General features: G+C 42.4%; 1 pseudogene; it reads left to right on the top strand.

Annotated features, from left to right (window-relative positions):
* The first annotated feature begins 5,093 nt into the window (after positions 1-5,093).
* Positions 5,094-5,212, top strand: LOC113894831 (annotated as a pseudogene).
* Positions 5,213-14,744: the final 9,532 nt, after the last annotated feature.

The raw sequence follows: 14,744 nt of genomic DNA, 5'->3' as shown, positions 1-14,744 counted from the left end.
ATGCAGGGGGTACTGGTTCTGGGAACTGGGATCCCACATGCCTTGAGGCCAAAAAACCAGAAAATAAACAATAGAAGTAATATTGTAACAAATCCAATAAAGACTTTAAAAATGGTCCATGTCAAAAATATCTTAAAAAAAAAAAACCCATATGTGTGTGTGTGTGAGTGTGTGTGTGTGTGTGTATGTGATTTCCATCCCCCAAAATACATTTTCCAGCCCCATCTCCTCAAGTCACTGGACCCTGAGCGGTTTGGGCCCTGGGACACACCATCATTATCCCCAGGAGCTGGCTGAGGGCTTGGACCTGGTAAAAGGACTGAGAATGTGGGTGGAAGAAATGAATCAACAATGCCCTTGTCCCTTTTCCTCCCATAACATGAAATCCTGGGAGGCCTTGCTGCAGCACCGCCACCATAAACAAGAGCCTCTGAAACCTCCATTCATCGTCCTGGTCCTGCGGATTCCAGCCTTTGCGAGGTTAAGGCTTCCTCCCTCGGGAAGCGCTTTGAGTGTTTTGGCCTCCGTCCTTTCAGGAAGCCTCGAAGCCAACACACACCCAGGGCAGGAAGTGGGCAAGAAGGACTTAAACCTTGGGTGGAAAACATTTCGCCTCTTCAGGAACCATTTCAGAAGCTGGCTGTGCGTCCACATTGCTGGCACGAAGATTCGTGTTAAGTGTGACCTACTATGGTTTTTTTCTTTTTTCTTTGAATAGTTCCTTTTTCCCTTCATGAAAAGGCCATAGTTTCTGAGAGGGCGGCTAGCTTAAGGCACAGAATCAGGAAGGTAAGGAGGGCAGAAATGGGTTCGGAGCATTTTTAGCTGTAGCTCTCAATACTTTCTGAGCAAACATCCCAAGAGTTGGGTATAAATCCTCATTTTACTCTTGAGGCTCTTAGGTTCAAAGGAGTCACATGTCTTGCCAAAAATATGCTGCTGCTGGAGGGCTTCCTTGGTGGCTCAGACAGAATATGCCTGCAGGCTGGTAATAAAGCCTAGATCTTCTGGGTCCCAGAGCTGATGCTCCTCACCGTTTGCTCCTCACCTTCATTGGCTGGGGGTATCCAAATATGCCAAATACACGCACATAGACTGTATTACTCACCATAGACTTTCAGATTATTTTTCACACTGGACTGAATTCACTGATGCACAGGAGATGTAAGACCCTAAAGATATTACAAAATTATGGAGGAGTATCGCATACATTTCCAGGTAGGTCATGCTGATTTCACGCCTGTTACTTTTAGGTCTTCCTAATTCTGTTTCAACTAAATCTCTGCATTCTTATTATTTTCTTATTCATCTGTTCAGCAGAGCTTTCAACAGCAGCTGGGCCTCCTACATCTACAGAATTAGTCTTGAAAAATGAACCAGAAGATATATGGAAAGTAATCAAGACTTTCTCAACAACTACACTATTAACAATAACCTCTTATGCATGGGAGTCACATATTTGTAAAACACGTGCCCCTTAAAAACAAACTTATATACTAAACAGAAATAGACCCATAGACATAGAAAACAAATTTATGGTTACCAAATAGGAAAGCAGAGGAGAGGGACAAATTAAGAGTTTGGGATTAACATATACAAAACTACTATATATAAAATACATAACCAACAAGGACATATTGCATAGCACAGGAAACTATGCTCAATATTTTGTAATAACTTATAAGGGAAAAATTATATGTATATGTATGTATGTATGTATAGGCTTCTCCAGTGGCTCAGTCAGTTCAGTTCGGTTCGGTTCAGTTCAGTCGCTCAGTTGTGTTCGACTCTTTGCGACCCCATGGACTGCAGCATGCCAGGCTTCCCTGTCCATCACCAACTCTCAGAGCTTGCTCAAACTCATGTCCATCAAGTCAGTGATGCCATCCAACCACCTCATCCTCTGCCGCCCTCTTCTTTTGCCTTCAATCTTTCCCAGCATCAGGGTCTTTTCCAATGAGTCGGCTCTTGGCATCTGATGGCCAAAGTTTTGGAGTTTCAGCTTCAGCATCAGAATATTCAGGACTGATTTCCTTTAGGATTGACTGGTTGGATCTCCTTGCAGTCCAAAGGACTCTCAAGAGTTTTCTCCAACACCACAGTTCAAAAGCATCAATTCTTTGGCATTCAGCTTTCTTTATAGTCCAACTCTCATATCCATACATGACTACTGGAAAAACTATAGCTTTGACTAGATGGACCTCTAATAATGTCTCTGCTTTTTAATATGCTGTCTAGCTTAGTCATAGCTTTTCTTCCAAGGAGCAACTGTCTTTAATTACATGGCTGCAGTCACCATCTGCAGTGATTTTAGAGCCTAAGAAAAGAAAATCTGTCACTGTTTCCATTGTTTCCTCATCTATTTGCCATGAAGTGATGGGACCAGATGCCATGATCCTCATTTTTTGAATGTTGAGTTCTAAGCCAGCTTTTTTACTCTCCTCTTTCACCTTCATTAAGAGGCTCCTTAGTTCTTCTTTGCATTCTGCCATAAGGATGGTGTCATCTGCATATCTGAGGTTATTGATATTTCTCCCTGCAATCTTGATTCCAGCTTGTGCTTCATCCAGCCTGGCATTTCTCATGATGCACTCTGCATATAAGTTAAATAAGCAGGGTGACAATATACAGCCTTGATGTACTCCTTTCCCAAGTTGGAACCAGTCTGTTGTTCCATGTCTGGTTCTAACTGTTGCTCTTGACCTGCATACAGATTTCTCAGGAGGCAGATAAGGTGGTTTGGTATTCCCATCTCTTGATGAATTTTCCAGTTTGTTGTGATCCAGTGGCTCAGTGGTAAAGAATCTTCCGGCAATACAGGAGACACAGGAGATGCAGGTTCGATCCCTGGGTCGAGAAGGTCCCCTGGAGGAGGAAATGGCAACCCACTCCAGTATTCTTGCCTGGGAAATCCCATGGATAGAGGAGCCTGGTGGGCTGCAGTCCATGGGGTCACAAAGAGTTGGACATGACTGAGTGACTGAACACACACACAGAGACACACACACACGCATATAAGCATATGTATAACCGGCTCACTGCAATATACCTGAAACTAACACATCATTGTCAATCGGTTACAATCCAATAAAAATGTGCCACAAACGTGTCATTTTCTCTATGATGCCTGGGCTTCTGAGCACACTATTCACATGCCTGGAACACCATTCCCTGCTCCCAACCCTAATGCAATGAGGCTCAGACTTCTGGTGGTTGGACTGTCTGTTCCCTGACAAAGCATTTTCTGATTCCAGGCAAGAGGAACCACTTGCTGTGTTCTCTCCCCTAGCTTCTCATGCTTCCCTGTCCATTTCCTGTTCTTTTTTGTACACCTTCTGTATTACTCCGAGCTGAATCCTGAGCACCCAGCACAGCAATTGAGTCCAGAAATATTGCTGCTATTCTCCCTTGGATTTCATGAATGAATGACATATCGAACACATTTGCTCAATAGCCTTTGTAAATACCACACTCCTGCAGTGTGTCCTGCGACAGATTTCTTATCGTTGCTATTGCTGTCAAAATGACAGTTTTGTCCCATGTTTTGCAAAAAAAAAAATCAATCTGCACACTTAAAAACACTTTGCCTGTTGTGTACATGTCAGGTATTTTTCAGAATAATCTTCATGTTTTCCTGCTTGAACTATTGTTCAAAAATAAGCAAAATATCGAGCAGAGCTCCCTGTCCTATATACAGTACGACTTTTTCATTACCATTTTAAGTATAATGAGTGTCCATGTCCATCCCAAATTCTCATGTTATGTGGCAGCCAGGACAGGAGGGGAGTTTGGGGGAGAATGGACACATGTATACGTATGGCTGAGTCTTTTTGTTGTCCACCTGAAATTATCACAACATTGTTAATCAGTTATAGTCCAAAAAGCTTTTTAGCATCGTTACACTCATTCAGCTGATTCTTCAGTTGGTCTCAGCCCTTGAGTAAATTTGTCAGGTGGCTTGAGGAGCATCTTGGGCTCTTCTCAGGCTCCATCATCAGACAAGGGTTGCAGATGCATTTTTGTGGCAGTCTTGCCACGGAAGTCCTGCAAGAGTCAGGGGCAAGAGTCTTCATGGAATTCTCTATTGATGGCTGATGTCTGCTTTCCCTCCTTGGCCATCAGTGACTTCCTTTGAATGATAATAAAAATGCATTTTTGTGGTTAAATATAAATTTGGTTCCAGAGTCCCACAGATGTTTGGAAAACTCTGCTTATATTTGCAGACTCACCTGGGGGTGGGAGTGGATTTTAGTACATGGCTGAACACTCAGAGATTAAAGCCTGACCACCTCTGCTGGATATGCTGGGCTCAATCACTCACCATTGACATCATTTCACAACCACACAACTTCATATCACCATTAAATTATCTGTAACATACTTCCTTCCTTCATTTTATTTCTAGCACCCAATAGCAACCATTACATAGGAGTCTTGATAAGTTTCATCAAAGAAATGAATATATGAATCTGTCTCTGAGCCTTTACTGTTTGGATATTAAAAAGAAAAATAATCTTTTAGGATGATTAAAATAAGTGATTGTTTGTAACATGCTTATTATACTAATAAGCACATAATTGCTCAATAAATGGGCAAATGGTGACTGAAACATTCCTAGTCCTTGTAGGGGCTGGAGGAGGGATTGGCATATCATGCAGACAGGAGGAAGGGGCTATGAAAAGGACAATTCATTGAACAATAATGCTTCCTTCTCCAATATTTCAGGCAAACCCTTCCCACGTATGTCCTGCCTGAACAGGGGATGCCCTACTGCCACAGGAGGGTAGAGGAGGAACACTTGACTTTGTCAGGGTTGGGCAATAAGTGGGGTTGGGGCTGGGGGGGTGGGAAGGGTGGGGGGGCAGTTGGGGGTTATTTGCACATAAGGAGATGACTGAGCTGGACTCTAGAGGCTTGTCAGGGCCGCCCCCCCCAGGCAGGGAATAAGAGCCGGGCATCCCCAGAAAAAACTTGGACTCATACTCAGAGAGCTAAAGGGTCTTTGAGAACATTTATATTCAAAGTTAGTAAACTTAGAATGTATTTGCCTCAGAAATACAAATTAAAGTAATTGTAAAATTAAAAAAAAGTTAATCTATGGCCATACGACCCTGAACGCATCCCGTCTTGTCTAATCTCAGAAGCTAAGCAGAGTCGGGCCTGGTTAGTACTTGGATGGGAGACCGCCTGGGAATACTGGGTGCTGTAGGCTCAAAAAAAAAATTATTCTTCATGGATGTTTTCAAAAAAATTTTTCTTCTATCATATTCAAAATTATGTTTTAAACTAAAAGGCAGAATATAAATTATCACAGAATATAAAATATAATTTAAAAATTGCTCATTTGTGTTTTAAAAAATATTTTTCTTCTAGAATATTCAAAATTATTAAACTGAAAGTCAGAATATAACTTATCACAGAATATAAATTATTAATAATAATTACTAATTATGCATTATAATAGAAGAGAAATTAAAATGAAAATACTTTAAACCAATGAAAAAGGATTTATTACTTTGAAAATGTGAAGAAGTGTCATGGACTATTCTTATGAAATACTGTAAAATTTTCCATTCCAGTGTTCAATGTCGACCCAGTTGCTAATATAAAGAATCTGTAGGACTTCTCTGTTGGTCCAGTGGTTAAGATCCAGAGCTTCCCCAAAAAAACGTGTGGGTTCAATCCCTGGTCAGGGAAGTTCCACAATATTGGAGCTTCAGCTTCAGCATCAGTCTTTCCAGTGAATATTCAGGATTGATTTCCTGTAGGAATGACTTGATCTCCTTGCAGTCCAAGGGATTCTCAAGTCTTCTCCAGCAAAGAATATTTAGTAATGCAAAATATTCCTCAGCCATCCCATGCATTCTTGCCCACTCTTGAGTGTCTCTGGATCTGCCTACCAGAACCAAATGAGAGCTAGAAATGGGTCCTCAGGCCAGCAGGGAAACAGTACTCTGTTATGCAGGAATCTGATGGTTAAGGAATTCCAGAGGAGGGGTACCATGTGCTAGATCATTTGTCTTTTCTTGTAAATAAATCCTTTGGCTGTTCCAATTCTCTTTAGTCTTGGAAGCAGTGTCTGTCTCTAGTATTAGCAGTGAATCAACTTACAAATCTTGGAAGCAGTGGCATGCAGCCACATTTTGTTTTTAGAAGATAATGCCTGAGATGCTGGGAAGTGTTCCTAGGTTTCTGAACCGTCTTTAGGATTATGGGACGTTGCGTGCTAGCTCCCTTGGGATGGAGGCCCCCGGAGTTCTAACAAGCTGCAGGTGTGTTGATGATTTGCCAGGCCAGCTAAAAGCGGGGGTGGGGAGGGCAGTGCAGAAGAAGCCCCTCGTGCTTTGGTCTAAGAAGAACACACACTCTTTTCTATTAGATTCTGATTGAGGGTAGTTACTGCATCCCAAATCAGTTTATTTCAGTTTGAGTTAAGGGCAATTTTAATTCTTCAGAGTACTGGTCACTTCCAGTGAAATATTTTGTTTAAAAATTTAAAAAAACTTGCTTTCTTGTCTGTCTTTCATCTTGGAATGTAAACTCTGCAAAGGGAGATTATTTTTTCTGTGTCCTGCCTTGCCTTGAGCAGCATGTAGTAAGATCTTGAAGAATATATAGAGAACAACTGCAAAACTGAAAAAGGTAGCTTGATGGCCCACCACATGCCAAGGTGGAGGGGCCACTTAGAAGCTCGCACAGAGCCTGGCATAGCAGAGGACAACTGATTCTAAAACAGATTCAGACCTGCTTTGCCTGCCCTTGAATCGTCGGTTCACTCACTCACTCAGTTCAGACTGACCTTGAGGACTTGAGTAGTCTGTGTGGATCAGGAGAGAGCAAGCCCTGTGGGGTCCCCTCTCCTGTGTGGGGGCTATACTTTTCACTTCCCAAGACCAGAACCACTTCTTTTTTTCAAAACTGTGTATTCCATCCTCACAGTGTATCTCATATCTTTTGGTTGTCGTTGTTGTTGTGTTAGTTTCCGGTCTATAACAAAGAGGTTATACGTTAACTACATATGTATATGCTCTTTCATATTCTTTTCCATTATAGTTCATTGCAGATACTGAATGTAGTTCCTTGTGCTCTGTGTATAGTAGTTTGTTTCTGCAAATCCAAAACTCCTAAATTATCCCTCTCCCACCTCTTCCCCTTTTGCAACTCTAAGTTTGTTTTCTATGTCTGTGAGTCTGTTTCTGCTTTATAAATCAGTTCGTTTGTACTATTTTTATATTCCACGTTTAAGTGATACCATATGATACTTGTCTTTTCCTCTCTGACTTACTTCACTTAGTATGATAATCTCTAGATCCATCCATGTTGCTGAAAATGGAAGCAACATTTATTTCATTCTTTTTATGGCTGAGTATCTTAGTGGTAAAGAATCTGCCTGCAGTGCAGGAGACACAGGACGTAGAATTTCAATCCCTGGTTTGGGAAGATCTCCTGGAGGAAGATATGGCAACCCACTCCAGTATTCTTGCCTAGAAAATTCCATGGACAGAGGAGCATGGCGGGCTACAGTCCATGGGGTCACAGAGAGACAGACAGGACTGAAGTGACTGAGCAGTACTCCATCGTACACATGCACCACATCTTCATCCATTCATCTCTTGTTGGACCTTGAGGTTGCTTCCATGTCTCGGCTGTTGTAAATAGTGCTGCTATGAACGCTTGGGTGCATGTATCTTTTCGAATTATAGTTTTGTCTAGATATATGCCCTGGGATGAGATTGCTGGATCACATGGTAACTCTATTTTTAGTTTTTAAAGGAACATCCATACTGCTTTCTCCATAGCAATTATGCCAATTTACATTCCTACCAACAGTGTAGGAAGATTCCTCCTTCACACCAGAGGGACTCCTACTTCCAGTGAATGACTCCGAGGTGCTGGGCTGGCATTCCCACACAAGTGTAAGAGCTGGCACTGAAATCCATGTTGGTGCCAAAAAGGTTAAATTATCTGTCCATTTGAAAAGTTTCCATTTTGGCTCTCCTGCATAAAAGGAGAGCAATAGGGGCAGGGTCCCTCCACTGGTAGACTTGAATATTACCTTCGTGGAAGACATGGTTCTACCCATCAAGATGAGTTGCCTAACCTCTCTGGACACACTGTCCTGTTTGGTTAAACACGGATGATAATAAGGCCAACAGGAATAAATGCTAATACATCCATGTCACATTCTTAGTCCAGACCCTGCCATATATTTTTCACTTAGTAAATGGTGACTGGGATTATTAGTGAGTAGAAGGGATGAACCAGCGAGGCTAGAGCCCTGGGTCTACCAGATGACCTCAGATATTTCTAAGTCTTTGCAATAAATGGGCTGCTTTTACAGAGATGGAGGTCCCAGTGCTGTCACTTACGTATGTGACTCAGAGAAATGTCACCAACAACAAAGAAAAACTTGAGGTTTCCCCAATTTTAATTGAGAAATGGGACCCAAAAGAGAAGATCTGGAGCTAATTCCCATATATTCCCAGAGGAATAACTAGGGTTCTCATGGAGAGAAAAAAACATGGAATATAGATCAGAGAGGTCAAGGTTTGACTCTCTATCCCTCATTTACTGGCTACATGCACTTGGACTGGTAATACCCCTGAACCCTGGTGTCTTCCCTTCCTAGCTCCTCTCTCCCATACCTGTGATATTCTTGTCATTAATCTCATTATCCACATATGATAATTACCCAGTACATTGATACTCTTATTATTTTAAACAGCATTATTTTCAGAACAATGAAAAATAAGAAGAAAAAAAGATTGTATTTTATCTGTATTTGTTCTTTCTCTCATCACCGACTCAATGGACATGAGTTTGAGTAAACTCCGGGAGTTGGTGATGGACAGGGAGGCCTGGTGTGCTGCAGTCCATGTGGTAGCAAAGAGTTGGACATGACTGAGTGACTGAACTGAACTGAACTGAACTGTTCCTTCTCTAATCGTCTCCCTTCCTTTATATAGATCCAAGTTTCTGACTTACAACATTTTCCTTCTCCCCAAAGATCGTCTTTCACCATATTTTTGTAGGGCAGGTCTGAATTCCCTCAGTATTTGTTTGAGAAAGTCATGTTTGTCCTTCATTTTAAAGGATAATTTCACTAGATATATAATACTAGGTTGGTGGGGGTGGGAATAAAGAAAGGCAAATACAAGTTGGAGGCCATTATTGCAATAATCTACCTACTTAATCCACTAATGGTCTATGCCTTGCTTATCACACAGGATTTGGGGCTCTGCATCGTGGTTGCTCTGCGATTGGACATATGTCATTATGGTGGCCGCCCATTATCTTTTTTTGAAAGAATTTATTCATTTAGTTTTTGCTGTGCTGGGTCTTTGTTGCTGCATGGGCTTTTCTCTAGCTGTGGAGCGGGGGAGCGATTCTGCAGTTGCTGTTTGTGGCTTCTCATTGTGGTATCTTGTCTTGGTGTGGAGCACTGGCTTCAGGGAGGGTGTGTTCAGTAGTTGTGACTCCCAACCCCTAGAGCACAGGCTCAACAGTTGTGGCATATGGGCTTGGTTGCTCTGTGGCATGTGGGATCTTCCCAAATTGGGGGACTAAACCTGTGTCTCTTGCACTGGCAGGTGGATTCTTTACTACTGATCCACCAGGGCAGCCCTGCCCTTTATCTTTTGAATGAGCTTTTTATTTTAGGGAAGGAAATTTCCACTTTGTGAATCCTGCTTACCTCTGCAATGCAGAACCAGAATTCAATTTTCCTAGCTTCCCTTGCAGCTAAGACAAAGGACGTCACCTAGATCCCACCAATTAGAAGCAACTAAAGGAGAATTGGCTTCAGAAGAGAAATTGATGGTCACGTTGCACCTTCTGTTCAGCATCTCCAATGCCAGTGCCAAGAAGCAGTGGGACTGGGCCTGCAGCCTGCTCAGTGGGGAGCTATGATCTTGGTTACTGGCTGCATCATGTCCTATTCGATTCTCTGGCCATCCCAGGGATTGTGTAAGCTAACAGATATCCTTCAATACTATCCCTTTATGTGTATGTGACTTAGGACTCATTTTGCTGTTTGCAACTTAGAATCCTAATTATGCACTTGTCTGTAAGTGTAACTTTCTCACCTCTAGCCACTCCCATTCCTGCCTATTTCAAAGATTTGTGCAAATATAATAATATATGCTAAAGCCATCTGAAAGCAGCGAGGTGCAATTAGCATGGGGGCTGTGTTTATTTTATTTCCCACTCAGTGCCCAGCACTTAGCATTTAGTTTATTTCCCATGAATGCCCAGCACTTAGCATTTAGTGCTTGGAATGTAGTAAGTGCTCAATGAATGTTGGCTGGAAAAAAACACTCAAATCATCACAGCTTATAGTGGTAATCACCATCATCAACATCCCACTCCTTCTCCACACAGCAGGCCCCTTATGGTTCTGATTATGAGGATTGCATGCCTCTGAAGTCAGAAAATAAACTCCAGAATTGCCGACCAGACTAGAAGATGAGGCTGTTTCCTGATGAGTAATCAAGTGGAACTGAGCAAGTTGGATCAGGTTCTGCCAGCAGCAATTCATACGTGGATAGAAGGAACTCAAGCTTGCGCTGCTGCTATTTTGAGACAAAGTTTCCAGAATTCCAGCTGACAGTCATAGAAATATTGTTTTATAATTATATATTAAATACCAATGCAAGGTGGCATTGTAAATTGCATACTATAGGTCTCTAGCAAGAGTTTGAATGTGTCACGTTGAAGTTGGTATTTTGATGGACTAGAGCACAATCTCCCAGCATTGACACCATTGACGTTTGAGAGGGATATTTTTTTTCCTTGGGGGGTGTCTTGTGTATGGTAGAATGTTTAGCAGCTTCCCTGGTTCTTGCCCATTAGGTGCCAGTAGCTCTGCTTTTCCCCCACACCATTCATGACCATCAAAAATGTCTCCATACATTGCCAAATTTCCCCTGTGTGGGAATCACCCCGACTGAGAACTCCTGGGCTAGAGCAATATTTCTCATGCTACCAAATCAGTATCTATTCACCTGCATGGGAGCCCTTGGTAGACAGCAGGCCCTCTGTTGGGTCCTTTGCTTTGAATTTCACAATAACACTATGAAAGTGAAAATCTCTTGGTCGTGTCCAACTCTTTGTGACCTTATGGACAGTAGCCTGCCAGTCTCCTCTGTCCGTGGAGTTCTCCAGGCCAGAATACTGGAGTGGGTAGCAATTCCCTTCTCCAGGGGATCTTCCCGACCCAGGAATCGAACCAAGGTCTCCTGCATTGCAGGCAATTTTTTACCAGCAGAGCTACCAGGGAAGCCCTTGGTAGCTTCCACTATAACACTAAGACAGGAAAAATTATCCCCATTTCACCAGTGAGGAAATTGAAAGGAAGCCTGTGTGAGCGGAATGACTGGGTAATGAACGAGTGGTCCAACAGCCACGGTGGGTTCTGATCACAATCAGCTCTTCTCACTCACAGGCTGGAACTTTGATCCCTCCAGAACTCCAGGTTCATTGCTAATCAATCTCAATTACTCTGCAGGCAAAGGAAGTGGACCTACAGTGAAGATGCCTTGAGCACTCTGAGAACTGGCTCAGACAGATGAAGTTCCCCAAAGCAAATCAGGAACTCCTGATGGTGCTGAAGTCAGTAGGGATAAAGGTAGTTCTTTTTTAGAGACCAGCTCTGGAGATACTCAAAGATTAAGATGTCTCCATGTTTCAACCTGTTTCAGCTTCCACAGCTCTGGTTTTCTTTACCCATTGCCCCCTTTTCTGCATTGGCCTGTGAGGGTTGGCATGTGGACTTGTTCATTTCTGTACCCACTGGTGCCTGGCATAAGGCAAGCACATGTTTGTTGAGTGAATGAATAAATAACTGAAAGGGGGCAGAGCAGAGTGAAGGGGTGAGTGTGCATTATATCTCCTTGATCCCTCTTAGAATCTCCCCTCCCCATCCTTTATTTGGAAGACAGTTAAGACGATGCCAGTCACTTCCATGTTCCCAAATGAACCTCAGTTCTGAGAAGCATTAGGACAGAATTTTAGTATTGGAAGGATACTTAGACATGATCTTATCCATAGCCATAGACATGAGCTTATCCATAGCCAGTCCAGTTCATGAATTATCTCGATCACATTCCTGATATACCCATTAAGCCCATTCATTTGTTCATTCATTTTCTCACTTTGCTGGCCCTCTGTTATGTGTCCATTTGCTCTGGATGTAAGGGAAGATGATGGTCTTGGCATTCATCCAATCTGTAATAGTTAAATACTGGGCTAAACTGCTGCACCAAAGAAACAATGATAACTATGGTGGTTAACTATGATAGTATGTTATGGAAATCAACCCTGAATATTCATTGAAAGGACTGGTGCTAAAAATGAAGCTCCAATACTTTGGCCACCTGATGCAAAGAGTCAACTCATTGGAAAAGACCCTGATGCTGGGAAAGATTGAAGGACAAGGAGAAAAGGGCAGCAGAGGATGAAATGGTTAGATAGCATCACTGGTTCAATGGACATGAATTTGAGCAAAATCCAGTTGATCAAACCAGTCAATCCTAAAGGAAATCAACTCTGAATATTCACTGGAAGGACTGATGGTGAAGTTGAAGCTCCAGTACTTTGGCCACCTGATGCGAAGAGCTGACTCATTGGAAAAGAGTCTGAATAGAGGGCAGGAGGGGAAGGGGATGACAGAGATGTTTGGATGGCATCACTGACTCAAAGGATGTGAGTGTGAGAAAACTCCAAGAGACAGTGAAGGACAGGGAAGGACGGGGAAGCCTGGTATGCTGCAGTCCATGGGGTTGCAAAGAGTTGGACACAACTGAGTGACTGAACAACAGCCAGGAGATAAGGGAGGACAGAGGAGCCTGGTGTGCTATAGTCCATGGGGTCGCAAAGAGTCAGACGCAGCTTAGCGACTTAGCAACAACATCCCCTCTTAACAGTCCAGAGGTCAGAAGTGTGTTAGGGCAGGTAGTCCAAGGTCAGAAGGGTGTTCTGTCTGAGGTTATCCAGGGACCTGGGCTCCTTCTCTGGTTAGTCTGTTCCTTCCTAGGGTGTGGTCCTCTCCTTCAGGGTGGAAGCAGCTGCTCACTCTTAAGTCCCTATCACAGTCTATACAGGTGGGAACAGTCACTATACAGATCATTTCTCACATCCCATTTGCTGGAACTTAGTCACATAGCCACTCCTATTTCCAAAGGAAGCTGGGATATACAGTCTCTAGCCAGGTAGTCATGTGCTCAGCTAAAACAGATTCTTCACATATTCTGTTATTAAAAGGAAAGAAGGGACAAATTAATAGCAAAAGTCAAGTTGTAGTCTTTGCCACATAGCTCAAATCCTTTATTCTTTTAGTTTTACAGATAAGGAAACTGAGGCCCAGGGATGGGAAGTAGTTTATCTGAGATCACATAATGAGGCAGTGACAATAGAATTTTTAAAATCTGTCTTCTGCCTCCTAAGTCATTCTTAGGTCAAACACCTTCCATCTCAATACATGATGCCTTTTATTATTAGTGCTACTTCATGTGACTTCTTATGTAGACTAAAAAACCCCCATGCAACCTAAAAGTTGAGGGTTATGTTTTATTCAGTGGACAAAACTGAGAACTTGAGCCTGGAACACAGCATCTCAGCTAGCTCTGAAAGACTGATCCAAAGAGGTAAGTGGGGAGCCATGGTTTATAGGAGTTTTTACAGAAAAGGTGACATAGTCAAAACATCAAAAGATTACTATTAAAGAAAACCAAGTATCTCAAGTTAAGGAATTTAGCGTTTTTCTATATGTGGGAAGATACAAGAGTCTGGGCTCATTGAAATCTTTCTTTTGAAATATTACTCAGCCATAGAAAGGAATGAAATTGTGCCATTTGCAGAGACATGGATGGACTTAGAGACTGTCATACAGTGTGAAGCAAGTAAGGAAGAGAAAAACAATTATAGTATAATATTGTTTATATGTGCAGTCTAAAAAAATGGTACAGATGAAATTATTAGCAAAATAGAAATAGACACACAGACATAGAGAACAAATTCATGGATACCAAAAGGAGAAGAGAGGGACAGGATGAACTGGGAGATTCAGCTCAGTAATGACTCTTTGTAACCCTATGGACTGTGGCATGCCAGGCTTCCCTGTCTATCATCAACTCCTGGAGCTTGCTCAAACTCATGTCCATTGAGCCAGTGATGCCATCCAACCATCTCATCCTCTGTCATCCCCTTCTCCTCCTTCAATCTTTCCCAGCATCAGGGTTTTTTCCAATGAGTCAGTTCTTCACATCAGGTGGCCAAAGTATTGGACATCCAGCTTCACCATCAGCCCATCCAATGAATATTCAGGACTGATTTCCTTTAGGATGGACTGGTTGGATCTCCTTGCAGTCCAAGGGACTCTCAAGAGTCTTCTCCAACACCACAGTTCAAAAGCATCAATTCTTCTGCACTCAGCTTTCTTTATAGTCCAACTCTCACATCCATACATGACTACTGGAAAAACCAGAACTTTGACTAGATGGACCTTTGTTGGTAATGTAATGTCTCTGCTTTTTAAAATGCCATCTAGGTTGGTCATAGCTTTTCTTCCAGGGAGCAAGCGTCTTTTAATTTCATGGCTGCAGTCACCATCTTGCAGTGATTTTGGAGCCCCCCAAAATAAAGTCTGACACTATTTCCATTGTTTCCCCATCTATTTGCCATGAAGTGATGGGACTAAATGCCATGATCTTAGTTTTCTGAATGTTGAGTTTTAAGCCAACTTTTTC

The sequence above is a fragment of the Bos indicus x Bos taurus genome, chromosome 6, assembly GCF_003369695.1.
Source record: "Bos indicus x Bos taurus breed Angus x Brahman F1 hybrid chromosome 6, Bos_hybrid_MaternalHap_v2.0, whole genome shotgun sequence".
NCBI lineage: Eukaryota > Metazoa > Chordata > Mammalia > Artiodactyla > Bovidae > Bos > Bos indicus x Bos taurus.
Note: the sequence above shows the minus strand (reverse complement) of the source record. Positions and strands in the feature narration are given on the sequence as shown.